The sequence below is a fragment of the Grammomys surdaster genome, unplaced genomic scaffold, assembly GCF_004785775.1.
Source record: "Grammomys surdaster isolate TR1022 unplaced genomic scaffold, NIH_TR_1.0 332329, whole genome shotgun sequence".
Lineage (NCBI taxonomy): Eukaryota > Metazoa > Chordata > Mammalia > Rodentia > Muridae > Grammomys > Grammomys surdaster.
In genome coordinates, this window is record NW_021627586.1 from 9,447 (window position 1) to 23,033 (window position 13,587).

A 13,587-nucleotide genomic window follows, 5' to 3' on the forward strand; every position below is an offset into this window, starting at 1 on the left:
ATGGGGAGGAGGTTTCTAGGGCTCACTAGAAACAAGTCCTCATTCAGATCCTGCCAGAATTGGAATTCAAGAGGAAGACCCTTGAATTTAATTCTCCTCATTTTCATCCCATTTGCTGAGGTCCGCTGAACAAGAACCATGAAGCACAGCACCACGGTCCTATTAAATATCGTCATTCATTTGTACCATGTTTCTTTTTTTTAATGGTCCCTCTTTAAAGAAATATAAATAAAGTTTTCTAGCTGATTCCTCAAAGGGAGTGAGTGCTATTTTCTATTTGTTCATTGGAATCTTTCTTTCCTTTCCTTGCTGCTAGACCTGTCCTTTTGGACACAGCCTGATTCTTAACCATACTTAGAACTCGACATAGCTTCTTACACTTGTTAGCTGACTATCAACTTAAACACACCATTTCCATCTATCACTCAGCATTGAGATATATTTTGGCAAAAAGTGTCACACCACATGTCTGGAAACTAGGATTTGAGACATTCATCCGTGGGTATGTAGACAGTTCATTTGTAAATCTTTACCCAAAAGTCAAAGTAAGCCTTTCCTCAAGTCATCCGTTAAATTATACACGCATTTAAAATCAATTTTTCAAAAACTTCAGCTGATAAAACAGACCTTTCTATGGATAGACAAGAAGAAACCAGCCTGAACATCCACGAAGCAAAAATTCTGAATGATGAGTTCATATTTCAACCTTGTCTAAGTTTTTCAGATTTTTAAAAGAACACTATTACTCTAGTTCTGTTATATTAACTGAAAACACTTTGTTATTAATGTGGCAAAGATATTATCCATGAAAAGTGCCCTCAGTGTAAATATTGTGGCAATACTTAACAACTGAAGTGTGAACAACACAGTGATTTAGTCACATATTCTAAGTAAGGCACTAACATTTCAGCTGTTAAACCACAATTCTTTCAGTGACAGCAAATAGGTGCCATTAAGTGATACCGATTATGAACTGGTCTGGTTTTTACTGAGGATCTTGTCCCCATGTACTCCTCCAGTCCTTCCGACAGCTCCCCCACCAGGGTCCAAGAGCTCAGTCTGATGGTTCCAACCAAGCATATTATTTTTAAGTCAAACTGTCTTAGTTAGGTAAAATTTCTATTATGATTAGGTATTTCATTATAATATAATGATATTATAATATAATAAATGTCCATAAATGACTAAATCAGGGTGTTGGATATGTTTTTTAGGCCCCCTAGTTTCTTGCTTATCAAGGGTGTCAGATAGACTACTCTGTTGACAACTTTGTGTGTATACGCATGTTAAAGTTGCACCCTGGGCCCCAGGAACGCCCAGCAAATGCTCTGCCACTGAGCTTCCCCCAACCCATTAACCTGTATTACTTTTAATGAGTGAACTACACGTGCTTGCTAGCACTCATATGATCAGAATGGTAACAAAGGAGGAGGAATATTGTGACTTCCACGTGACATCATAAATCTGTGTCACAGAAAGATTAACTCAAGCTATTATTTCCTCTTGCATTGCATTCCTATCGAACAATTTCAATGACTAGATTCCTGTAGCCGTGACCTATGACACCAGGCTGCTCAAGCAGCATTTGTGAAAATGATCGGAAGGCAACCACCAACGGCAGGCTGCAAATACAAAAACATGCTGGAATAGGAAACCAAGATCTTTGTTCTTTTTCTCAGCACGCCACCTCGTGTGCTCGCGCCTGAGCAATAAGCAAGAGAGACATCAATGCCTAGCAGTATCATGTATTAAATGCAGTTAGCCTTGAATTCCAAAAGAGCATGTCTTCCCATGTGTTTAAATAAAAATCCAAAAAGTACAAGCATCTACTGCCTCTTTACATTAAAAGTCTATATGTATAATGGCCCAGCTGTTTAATATGCATTTTAAGAAAGAATATATTTATTTAAGTGAGAAGATATTTATATCATATGGTAAAGGAATGGGGGGATGTGTTTAATAATCTTACACTGTAGGCTACAAATGCCAATATCTATTTGTGGACAGAGATATCAAATACTGTGTTTAAGTTATATTAATTTCAGTATATGACTAAACCCATAATATATATATATATATATATATATATATATATATATATATATATTAAACATATACATGTACATATGTATATGAAACATATACATATCAAATAAATGTTTTATATATTTAATTTATATATTATATATAAATATAATTATTATTTATAAATATAAATATTATATTATATAAATATGATATTTTTTAAATTTATATATTATATGTAAATTAGAATATAAATATATGGTAAAGACCTAAGTGATTATTTCTCATATAGACTATTTGGGCTTGTTTACTGTTAACTTGACACAAGCTAGAGTCATCTGAAAGAAAAAGAGTCTCAACTAAGAAAATGCCTCTATAAAATGGGATTGTGGGCAAGTCTGTTGGGGATTTTCTTCATCAGTAATTGACTGGAAAGTGCCCAGCCCATTGTAAACGAGATCATCCTGGGGCTAGTAGTCCTCGGTTCCATAAGAAAGCAGCTGAGCAAGCCAGGAGGAGCAAGTCAATATGCAGCACCCCTTCATGTCCTCTGTATCAGCTCCTGCCGCTAGGTCCCTGCCGTCTGAGTTCCTGTCTCCTTCAGTGATAGACTATCACTTTCGGACCTCCAGCGTGAACTAACAGGCTCCTTCCTATGCCAATTGCAGCCATCTCCCATAAACACGTTTTCCAGACCGTCAATGTAACTTTCCCAAAATGAAGTTTTCAGACTTCTGCATAAGTCTACCTCATCTCCCGCCTTAAACCAGTTCATCCTGCTCCTTTTTTTATGTAATGGCCATACTGGCTACCTAGAAAGCAGAGACTTTTAACCTGACCTTACCTCGTACATGGAATTGACCTCCACAGCTCTACAGTCTGGGCAATGTGTACTTTTTTTCTCTGTCTATGTGTCTTGGTCCAAGTTTTCCCCCATCTCATTTGCGCCGTGGCAACAGCATCCTTCTTAGGCTCCATAACTTCCATCCCACCTCCCTGAAACTGAACTCCACATGAGCTCCAGAATGATCACTCAAAATGTCAACACTTCAAGGGTTCTTTCTTCTTCATCTCTAAGATCACTCCAAAACCAAAGGCGGCCTATCGAAGCTCCCTGGTTGGTTTTCTCTAAGCTTTACCAAAGGTAAAGGCCTTGCTCAAGCACAGATTGTGTTTCTGCAGCCACTGTGCTGTCCTCTTGCAGCCTCTCCCTTTTCTATATGAATGTCTTCTCTTTTGTCTTTCTCTATCCAGCAAGACGGATGGATATTTATAGCAAGCGTGAGAGTCACCGTCCAGGCCTGGGCACCTGGACTGACTGCATCCCACAGCCCCTTCATCTCTAGACTGGAAGTGCTTACAAAGCCTCCTGGGTAATTTTGGCTTTGTTTGGGGTAATTACTGATTCTCACTTTACAAAGTCATCAGACCCTGACCTGCCTCTTGTACCACAGCTTATTCATGTTCTTCTGGAGAATGTAAATCAATGATGTGCTCTCCGTCTGGCTGGTGGCACTCTTGCAGCTCTTCTCAAAGACACTGTGCTCCTGGCCCAAACTCTACTCTAGGTAGCTGGGTAACAGCTAGACATCCTGACAAAATTCTCCCTGTCCTGTACATCTCTGCTCAAACATTCTGCCTTCTACAGATGCCTTCCTTCCTTACCCTCTTAGACTTTGAACACATTTTCATTGTACACTATTCACATTGCAACTCTTTGTTTTGCTTTCTCATTAGGCTACGAGTCCTTTAAAGAAAGAATGTAGTATTTATTTTTTTATCTCCAGTACCAAATAGTGTCCTGGAAGGTAATAGATGGCTGAAGAGAAACTGCTTGGACAAAGCTGGATTTTTTGTTTGTTTGTTTTTGGTTTTCTTTTTTCAGTTCATATTTACTTATGAAAGAAATTCACAACTGGAATGTCATTTAATCTCGTCTATGAGTCCAGATGGCGTGCCTCAGGGCTTTTAGTTATTCCAATTCTGTTTGCCTGTTTTGCTTAATCTCATTTTTACTTTCACAAAGTATCTAATGGGTCAATTAAAGCAACCATAAAACACTGACCTGATTCAGAACTATTGACTTAGTACTACTAATTAAGTTACTCACTGTATCTGCCTATCAATGAACACGGGTAGTAAACTTCACTTTCACAGATGGTCCAATTCATCATCCTATCTCCAACACAGCATCTGTAAGTGGTCCATTGCCTCTGCACAGAAATGGACACTATTAAAGACACAGATCTATTTTTTCAAGGAATTTGTCTTTTCCAAGCTAACACTTGCCCTTCACAATAAACACACTCAACAACAGGATAAACTTTTCTATACTCTAAGCTCATTTTGTTTGTAGTTTATTCTTTGGATTTTCATGATGTCATTTTATAAACTGCTAGTGTAAACCACCCTCCCAAACTGTTATATCTACAAAAAAAAAAAAAAGAGTTCATTCTTTATCTTCTGAATGCATCTTGTATATTTATAGTAAACTAATAGAGAAATATTCCTCATAAAGGAAACCCTCTAAAAACAAAAGACAAAAGAATGAGAGGGCTTCCACTGCAAAATGGTTGATGGATATAACTTGAAAAACACCACAACAGAGCAGAGATCAGGGCTGCGCATGACAGAAGGCGCTCCATCACACCCGGCAAAGGCCTTTCCAACAGTCTACGTATTACCCCTTCTTTTCTCCTCCCACGTCTGTCAGAGGTGGAACTCTGCCAAGAATACAAAAGCCTGTTGAACTCTGCAGCAGTTTTATAAAACTGGCAACTGTCCACAAAGCCTCTAAGACGGACCACCGAATTCAGCGCTACTCTGAGCCAGAGACCCCTGCACTTGAGTTAGCGCCTGCGTGCTGCTGCAGTGGCGGGTACTTAGGGGCACTTCACCCGCTTCTTTCATAAGTGGCAAAGAGCAAAATCAAGAGAGAGGGGAAAAACAAGCAACTGTTTTAGTACCACTGGCCAAATGTGAATAATCTCCACTTCTGATGTATTTCCCTGATCTCTCAGGGAAAAAAAAAGTCTCTCAACAGCACAGGAAGAAAACCACTTCTTTAACCCTCTGATGACAGAAACAAATTGTTTTGCAGCTCAGGGAAGAGATTTGTCACAAATGTGCAAACCAGATCCTGTATCCTGGACATTGTGCAGGCGCACAGCATCACATTTTTAGGGAATTTGAAAGTGATCCCCTAATAACACAAATGATTTTTTTTAATGCAAAGCTCAGTCTTGATGGCTTAGCATGCTGAGTTTATGTATGTGATCGCAAACGTAGCTTTCAGTGTTGTTATAGCATTTGCTGTAATCTTCAGCTTGTCCGAGGGGGAGTTTATTTTCATACAAACACGGTTTGTGAAATAGCTAATTCTGTTATTGTTTGATGGACACTCTTAACATCAAACATATTTAAAAGTACAGAGCTATTTGGCAAATCAGACAATAAAGAGGCTTGGTGACTGTGTCAACCATTCTATGAATCACTGCTTTGAAAACAATTTCCATAAAAGATGTCCTCATGGTAACCCTTCACAAGCACTACACATTGCGTAAGCATTTCCATATGTATCTGAAGAGAGACAACATGTGTAGGAAGAAAAACTCAGCTCTAAATAATAGATGGACCTCGAGTCCAACTCCTTGGCTCTGCCACCGAGCAAGTAAGAAATGAAGTCAATTGCATAACTCATGTCTCCTCAATTGTACGATGGCTATGAGAGGTCAACCTTATAAGGGCAGCATAGATGTAAAATGAGAAAATATATGAAGACACTCTCTAAAGGACAGGCATGATAGGTGACCAATAATTACCAATGTCTATTCTTTAGTAAGAAAAATAAAAGTAACCATGACAACAATAAGGCAAGACTAAGATCCAAATATATTAAGAAACCAAAAAAGCCTCCTGTTATAAGATTCCTGATAATTTGATATAACAATAAGCACTGCTTTTCGGCATCTTTCCCCTGGCAGGCCGACATCTATCACCATGAAGGTCGAGCTGTGCAGTTTCAGCGGGTACAAGATCTACCCGGGACACCGGCGGCACTACGCCAGCACCGATGGGAAGGTTTTCCAGTTTCTTAATGCAAAATGTGAGTCCGCATTCCTTTCCAAAAGGAATCCTCGGCAGATAAATTGGACTGTCCTCTACAGAAGAAAACACAAGAAAGGACAGTCGGAAGAAATTCAAAAGAAAAGGACCCGCCATGCAGTCAATTTCCAGTGAGCCATCACGGGTGCATCTCTTGCTGATATAATGGCCAAGAGGAATCAGAAACCAGAAGTTCGGAAAGCTCAGCGAGAGCAGGCTATACGGGCTGCCAAGGAAGCAAAAAAGGCTAAGCAGGCATCAAAGAAGACAGCAATGGCTGCTGCCAAGGCCCCCACAAAGGCAGCACCTAAACAAAAGATTGTGAAGCCTGTGAAGGTCCCTGCTCCCAGAGTTGGTGGGAAGCGCTAATTTGGTAGATCGGAGTTTGAAATAAAGATCTGTCTTTAACCCTAAAAAAAAAAAAAATTAAAAATAAAAATAAGCACTGCATTTTCACCACATATAACAAAAATGAATGCATATATATATATACACACACACACACACACACACACACACATATATATATATATATATATATATATATATATATATATTATTTCTATATGTTCATTAAAAACTAATTAGCTATCTACAGGTAGTATGTAGATAAATGTATAATTCCTGAAATCAATAAGCTCCTAGTTCAGGATAGGGGTTATTAAACCATGTATGTACAAAGCCATGCAATTGTGAGGTATGGATTTTAGGACAAATATTCAATCAGTTCAAAGGAGAGAGCAGAATTGAAAGAAAGCATCCCAGAGGATCTGACGTCAAGCTGAGCTTTGAGAAATCAGGAGTTATCCAGGTGGAGAGGTGACAGAGCGGACAGTGGTTGGTATAATATGCCATCTAAATGAAGGGACAGCGTGAGAAGGCCATGAGGCTACCAGAACGCATCTGTATCCTTGGAAATTCAAACATGTCAGCCATGCTAAACACATTTACCAAGAATATCATGATGACACACAGGAATTCTACTTTGGCAGGTAATCAGAGTGTGAGGTTGCCAACCTTAGAGAATACACTGTCTTCTTGATCTGAGACATGTGCATGACGGGTAGCAACTAAATATGGAGCTGGAGAGGCCAAAATTCATTTTGAACTTAAGCTGTGATGGGAGTACAGCATAAGAAAAACAGTGAAGCAAGGAACACAGAAACCAAGTAGAGAAAAGGGGGAGACTGGAATGGATGAGAGGAAGGTAGCATATGCATATATAAAATAGTATAAAACTTCATTAGTTGCTTAAAACACACAATATAATCCATCGCAGCATAAGGCTAAAGAAGAAAGAACATATGATCATATCTGTAGATCCAGAATAGGTACCTAATGGGATTCAGCATTCATAAGAAAGTGACCCAAAAAACTAAAAGTCAACATTTCTTAACTTCTTGAAGATCGCTCATGCCACTGAAACAAACGCTCCTAGCACTCAGTACAGAAATTAACTATGCTGCCCACACAGCTTTTAGGTCAGGAGAGAACAAAGCATCCCCACCCCACCACTCATCACTGATGCTTGAATTAAAACCCTGGCAGATGCAGTTAACTAAAAATAGTGACAAAGAAGAGACTAATACAACTGTGTGTGTGTGTCTGTGTGTGTGTCTGTGTCTGTGTGTCTGTGTCTGTGTCTGTGTCTATGTGCATGTGTATGTAGGATGGTAGGTAAGTAGGTAGGTAGGTAGGTAGCTAGGTAACATGATTAAACAGAATTCTCAAAGAGTAGACAAAGGCACACAACAAATGACTTGCAATATTTAGCAGATACAACACTAGAATATAAAAGTCAGTTACTTCTTAGACACTGACAACAAAAAAAGAGGAATTAAAACAGTCATATCCCTAAAAATAAAATATTTAGTTATTGCCCTCACAAAATAGATATAAGGGTGTGTTTGTTTGTTTGTTTGTTTGTAAAGGACTGGAGATATAGATTAGAGCTCAAGGGAATGTGCTGCTCCCAGGTTCAGCTCTCAACACCCACTTGGTGTCTCATAGCCATCGATACCATCAATCCCAGATGACGCTATAGCCTCTTCTGACCTCCGCAGGCCTCAGGCAAGCAGGTGGTTCACATACATGCAGGCATAGGAAACACTTACATATATAATATTTCTAAAATTTAATATTTACATAAAGAAATCAATGAAACATTAGTAAAAGATTACTTTTACTAATAATTACGTAAGTAGAAAAATATTCAATGTTCATGGATAGGAACATTTAACACTGTCAACATTGATAGTTTGGGTTTGACAATAACTTTTGAAATTCAACACCGAACTGAAAATTCGTGAAAGAAATAACATTTTTCTTATATGAAAGGCAACATAAGGTGGAAAACACAAGACATATCTAGGCAGCAAACATTTGTAAAAAGGTATCTGCTAAAAGCCGCTGTCCAAAATATGCAGAGAACCTCAAAACTCTACTATTGAAAGATAAACAGCCTGATTGAAAAAAAATCAAAGAGGCTGGAAAGATAGCTCAGTCCATAAGTACTTACCACACAAGCCTAGGAACCTGAGTTCAATCCGGAACGCACACAAAAGAGCTGGCCTTGGGACTGTGCACTTGCAAGCTCGGTACTGGAGAAATGGTGACCAGCTGATACCTGGAGCTTGCTGGCCAGTGAGAGACTCTCAAAAGCAAGAGACAGCATCCTAAGAAATGACACTCAAGATTTACCTCTGGCATCTACCTACATATGTACACATGGGCACATATACCCACATGAACACATACTCATGTGCACAGATATACATCCCCCCCAAAAAAAACAAATGAGGAACAAAAGACCAAAAAGACACATTGTCAAAGAAAATGGCAAAAAGATGTTCAATGGCATAAGATTTTAGCATGACACAACTTAAATAGCTACTACCCTATACCAATCCCATAGAAATCACATGATAAATCAATATTTCCAGTTAGGCTCACTATAAGATCTATGAATTTCTCCCCCAAGTACACATATATTAGGGTTAAAGTACACATGCATTCAAACGTGCAAGTTCTATCTATGAGAATTCTAATAATAATGTCATTCCTCCTTAAAAAACAAATACCACCTATAAAAATAATCCAGTGTTACTGATACGAGTCACTGCCTAGAAATGTTGACTTTAAATGTTAATCTGCAGAATTTTCATAAATGAAATCATACCATTCTATTAGATATGCCCTTGTTTTTCATAAGTATTCTTTCTATTTGAGAAGTTATTATTTGAAAATTTCATACAGTAGATTTTTATCCTGCTCTTTCCCACCCCAAACTGTTCCCAGGTCTCCCCTTACTCCTTACCCAAGCAACCTGATGTTCTTTTGTTCTCTTAAAAACAGAAAGCAAAGGCAAAACCAGAACTAAAAACAAAATCACTAAAAACATAGATTTTTGATTTGTATTGGCCAACTATTCCTAAACACAGTTGACACATCCAGTGTCACTCCATCAGACAGAACTGGTTTTGGCTCTCCAATCGGCCATTACCTGGTGGCACATGCCTTTAAATATGTTCTTTTAAAGGATTCCTAATTATGATATAAATCAAACAATCTGATCTATATTAAACCAGGAAATAAGCCCTGGACTACACTAGTAATGCTTGTTAGAGGGATAAATAAATGATTGGGTTGATATGATTAAATTTTTCCAAAAATAGAAGTTAGATGACGCAATCAAACTAGAAATTATCTTTAACTTCCACTCAACAAAAGGAATGTCATAACACGTTTATATTTGGACTCAAGATCAAGAGATAAGGTATTTCACAATTACTGCGCCTATCCTCTTGGTGATACTGGCATTGGAAATGAAATTATTCCCATGCTTTTATAAACAACCGTGATATGTTTGTAATTCTAAGGCATTTGATGAGGCCAGCTGTTGTTCTTGGACATAATCCAGGGTACCACAGCCCTCACAGACTACCTCAGTCTCCCTAAGAGTCCCTGCTCACTTTGAAACACCCTATGTCATACTGATCCTGATTAGCCTATGACACACATGTGCAAAGAGCTGAGTCCATGACTTCAGGTCCAGGGACAAAGCTGCATCCATTTCAACCCATCTCTTCCCCAGCCTTACCTTTTACACTAAGAACCTCCCACTGCAGTTCAGAGACTGTCCTCTGCACAAAAACGAAACTTTGTAACACAAAGTAAAAATATGCAAGGCCTCCTGCCTTCTGTGCTTCTTTTTATCATGTTACAAGCATTAAGTTCACAATTTGTAATGTCGGCATTTTACTTTGCTGAAGATGGCAGTATTCATCATTTTTACTCCCTATTTAATTGTTGATTTTAATTTTGTGCACAAAGATCGTTATTTAGCCCCTTCTCCCATGTGGTTTTTACATTTCACCCTCATTTAAATTCAAGGTTTTAATGAATGTTCTACAATGTAATGTTCTGTTGCACCATGCAATTATGTGGACGACATCCTTGGACTGCTGGACATCATTAGTTGTAATCACCCTCTGAAGGAGGAGTTTGAAGTACATGAGTTTGTGAAATTTTCCATTATGACTGCAACTTCTCCTTAATGATAAACATTTTATTTTTCTGGTCTCAGAACAACAAGAAAAGAATGTCATATGTAAAAAACATGAGCTTCAAGGAAACACTGAAATGTTGGCTCATTTTTTTCCCTCCCATCTTTTGAGCTTTCATGGCTAATAGAGAGTGAATAGTTCTCAGATCTTAAAATAAATGTACCCACAACAAATACAAATGTTGTATCTCTCATGCTGAGTTACCCTGTTATCCTAATTGACGAAAAGAAAGATTTCTGCCCAAAATTAAGAAACCAAGTCAGAAACATACCACTGATAATGAAGTTTTAACACTATTATTGTTATTCAAAAATAATCACACATTTGTCCCTCTTCTTTGGATAGAAAGACAGCAAAGTATCACAGGCTACTCATGTCTATCCAGTTTCTCCCCTTTTGCTTCAGTTGGGCTAGCTCTGGATACATTTAGCTGTTTTAATACTGCTTGTAGTATTTTGAGACTACTTGTCTCATGTATTCATAAAATTCACAGAATTTAGAAGACTACAGAGGAGGACTCCCAACTCTTCTTCTGATCTAACAACAAAGGAAGTAGGGATGTAAGCAAGATACAATCCCACTCAGAGACATTTTCCTTTCCAATATAACCTGTATCTATATGGAAGAGTCTTTTGCTAAGAATTATCAAAAAGATGTATAAACTTAAACTCGGTCCTTACAGTGTGTGATTGTGGAGTAACAAATTGCCATCCCTTAGGGAAACACCTTTGATGGTAAAGTACCACTAAGAATACAAGGACTTTTTTCCAAGGCAACTGCTATAATGTAAACAGTCTGCTTAATATAAAGATTCCTTCTCACGAAATAATACCTCTAAATCACAAGAACTGGGTAGCAAGTACAGCTGGCAAGATGCTGAACACCGAATTTCTTTCAATGAGTATATTTTCATAGTCTCTCTAAATTAGCTCAGATTGCAACTTCAACACTTGAAATTAAAATAGGCAATGTTAATACATCTTGTCTTCTTGCACAATACATACACACACATACACACACACACACACACACACACACATACATGTGCACATCAGAGGTCAAACTCAGTATTATTCCTCAGAAGCCATCAACCTTATCTTTTAAGTCAAAGACTCTCATTGAACCTGGACTGGAAATTCATTCATATTCTCTCTCTCTCTCTCTCTCTCTCTCTCTCTCTCTCTCTCTCTCTCTCTCCCTCTCCCTCCCCCCCTCTCCCTCTCTCTCTCTCTCTCTCTCTCTCTCCTCCCCCCAGCACTGGAACTCCATGCACACCCCACCATGTACACCTTTTTATATGAAGGGTGACAATCAAATTCAGAACTTCATAAACTGCTGTCCAAGCACTTTACCAATTAAATGACCTCACCAGCCCCAAGAAATTTTTGTGTATAAAATATTTCTGGATTCTAAAACTGTAAGCAATCACTTCATTTTTCTAAGATCTTTTAATGGTGAAGCTTGCGTGGCCACAGTCACTGGCTGAGGAAAGCCAGCTGTTGACAGGACAGATGTTGCCATATCACCTCATTATCAAACCATTATCAATCTCAGCACTTGGAATCCACATGCATGGCCCTATGACAACTCCAGGCACTGGAGCAGTTCTTGTAGGCAATGGGTAACACTTGTCTTACTTTTGAGGTTGAAGACCAATAAGACAAAATAAACAATAAAAGTGAAAATAGCCAAATAAAGCATCAACTCAACACAACCTCCACTAAAGTGACTCATTCAAAGGCTTGTGACTATTTCCTACAGGCCTTGTCCTGTAGTATTCTTCTACAGGGATGTAACACTTGCAAACGTTTTATTATTTTACTATTTCTTAATCCAGGATGGAGAACATTCTTGGTTGATAAACATTGACCTTCTATCTCAACAAAAATAGCTGTTAGTAGGCAGATAAATTCATTTTTAGCTATATTAACCAGAAAGTCAAGGAATAAGAATTTTTTTTCTTTTGCTGACCTTGTAATTCAAATCTTAAATTCTTATCTGAAGACAAGAAGGTATAATACAATGTCATCCTGTGCTTCTTTAAAGTGGAAACACAAGAATGCTTCATGGTCATATCACTAAGTTCTTGTCCTGGCTTCCTTCCTGTTAACTTGACACAAACTGAAGTCCTCTGAGAAGAAGGACCTCTGTTGAGATTTTCTGATATTCAGAGGGAAGGGAAGTTACTGATGCACAGGTAACCTCTAGTTGGAACAGACCGCCGAAGTTAGAAAGACGTTTGTTTTGTGAGATACATCTTGTTTTATTAGTTGACTGACTCAGGCAAGTCAGCTCAAAGGTAAGCCTGATGAGTAAAAGAAAAGAGAGGGGGGATTAATCCCGGGGGCTGGCAGGAGGGTCTCAATGGTCTGAAAATTACTTGGGAGTCAAGAATAACTATTATTCCTTCCCTGTGAGCTATTGTGTGCTTGCATTATGTATCTCTGTGCAATGTGTATGCAGTTAGCATAGAGACCGAGTGGAGTTGTGGTCATAGCTGGCATTTGAGCGGGGAACAGTATACAATACAGCTTCTGTATACACAGCCAACTTAAATAGAAAGGTTCCCGACACACTGCAAATGAAAAGGAAGCAAAGCAGAACACACAGTTCACATGTCATTCTCTGGAGTTATTTTTAAATCTTGTATAAAGAACCTGAAATAGAATCAAAATTGTCAAAAAGTGATGAGAAATGGCAGAACTGTTCCCTGGTGTGCTTCCTCGGGAACCCCAAGAAATGCTGTGTTTTATTTTAGCAACTTGTCCTTACTCCTTCACATTTTTTTTTTATCTATTACCCTCCCTCAAGCCCCCACCCCAAAGATCAATTATCTCTACTCCAACTAAGAAAGACTTGAATCTCCATGTTTATGTGGTTAGCCCTGCCTGGA

At 38.5% G+C, this 13,587-nt stretch overlaps 1 pseudogene; it reads left to right on the plus strand.

Annotated features, from left to right (window-relative positions):
• The first annotated feature begins 6,009 nt into the window (after positions 1-6,009).
• LOC114616503 lies at positions 6,010-6,498 on the plus strand (annotated as a pseudogene).
• The last annotated feature ends 7,089 nt before the right edge of the window (positions 6,499-13,587 follow it).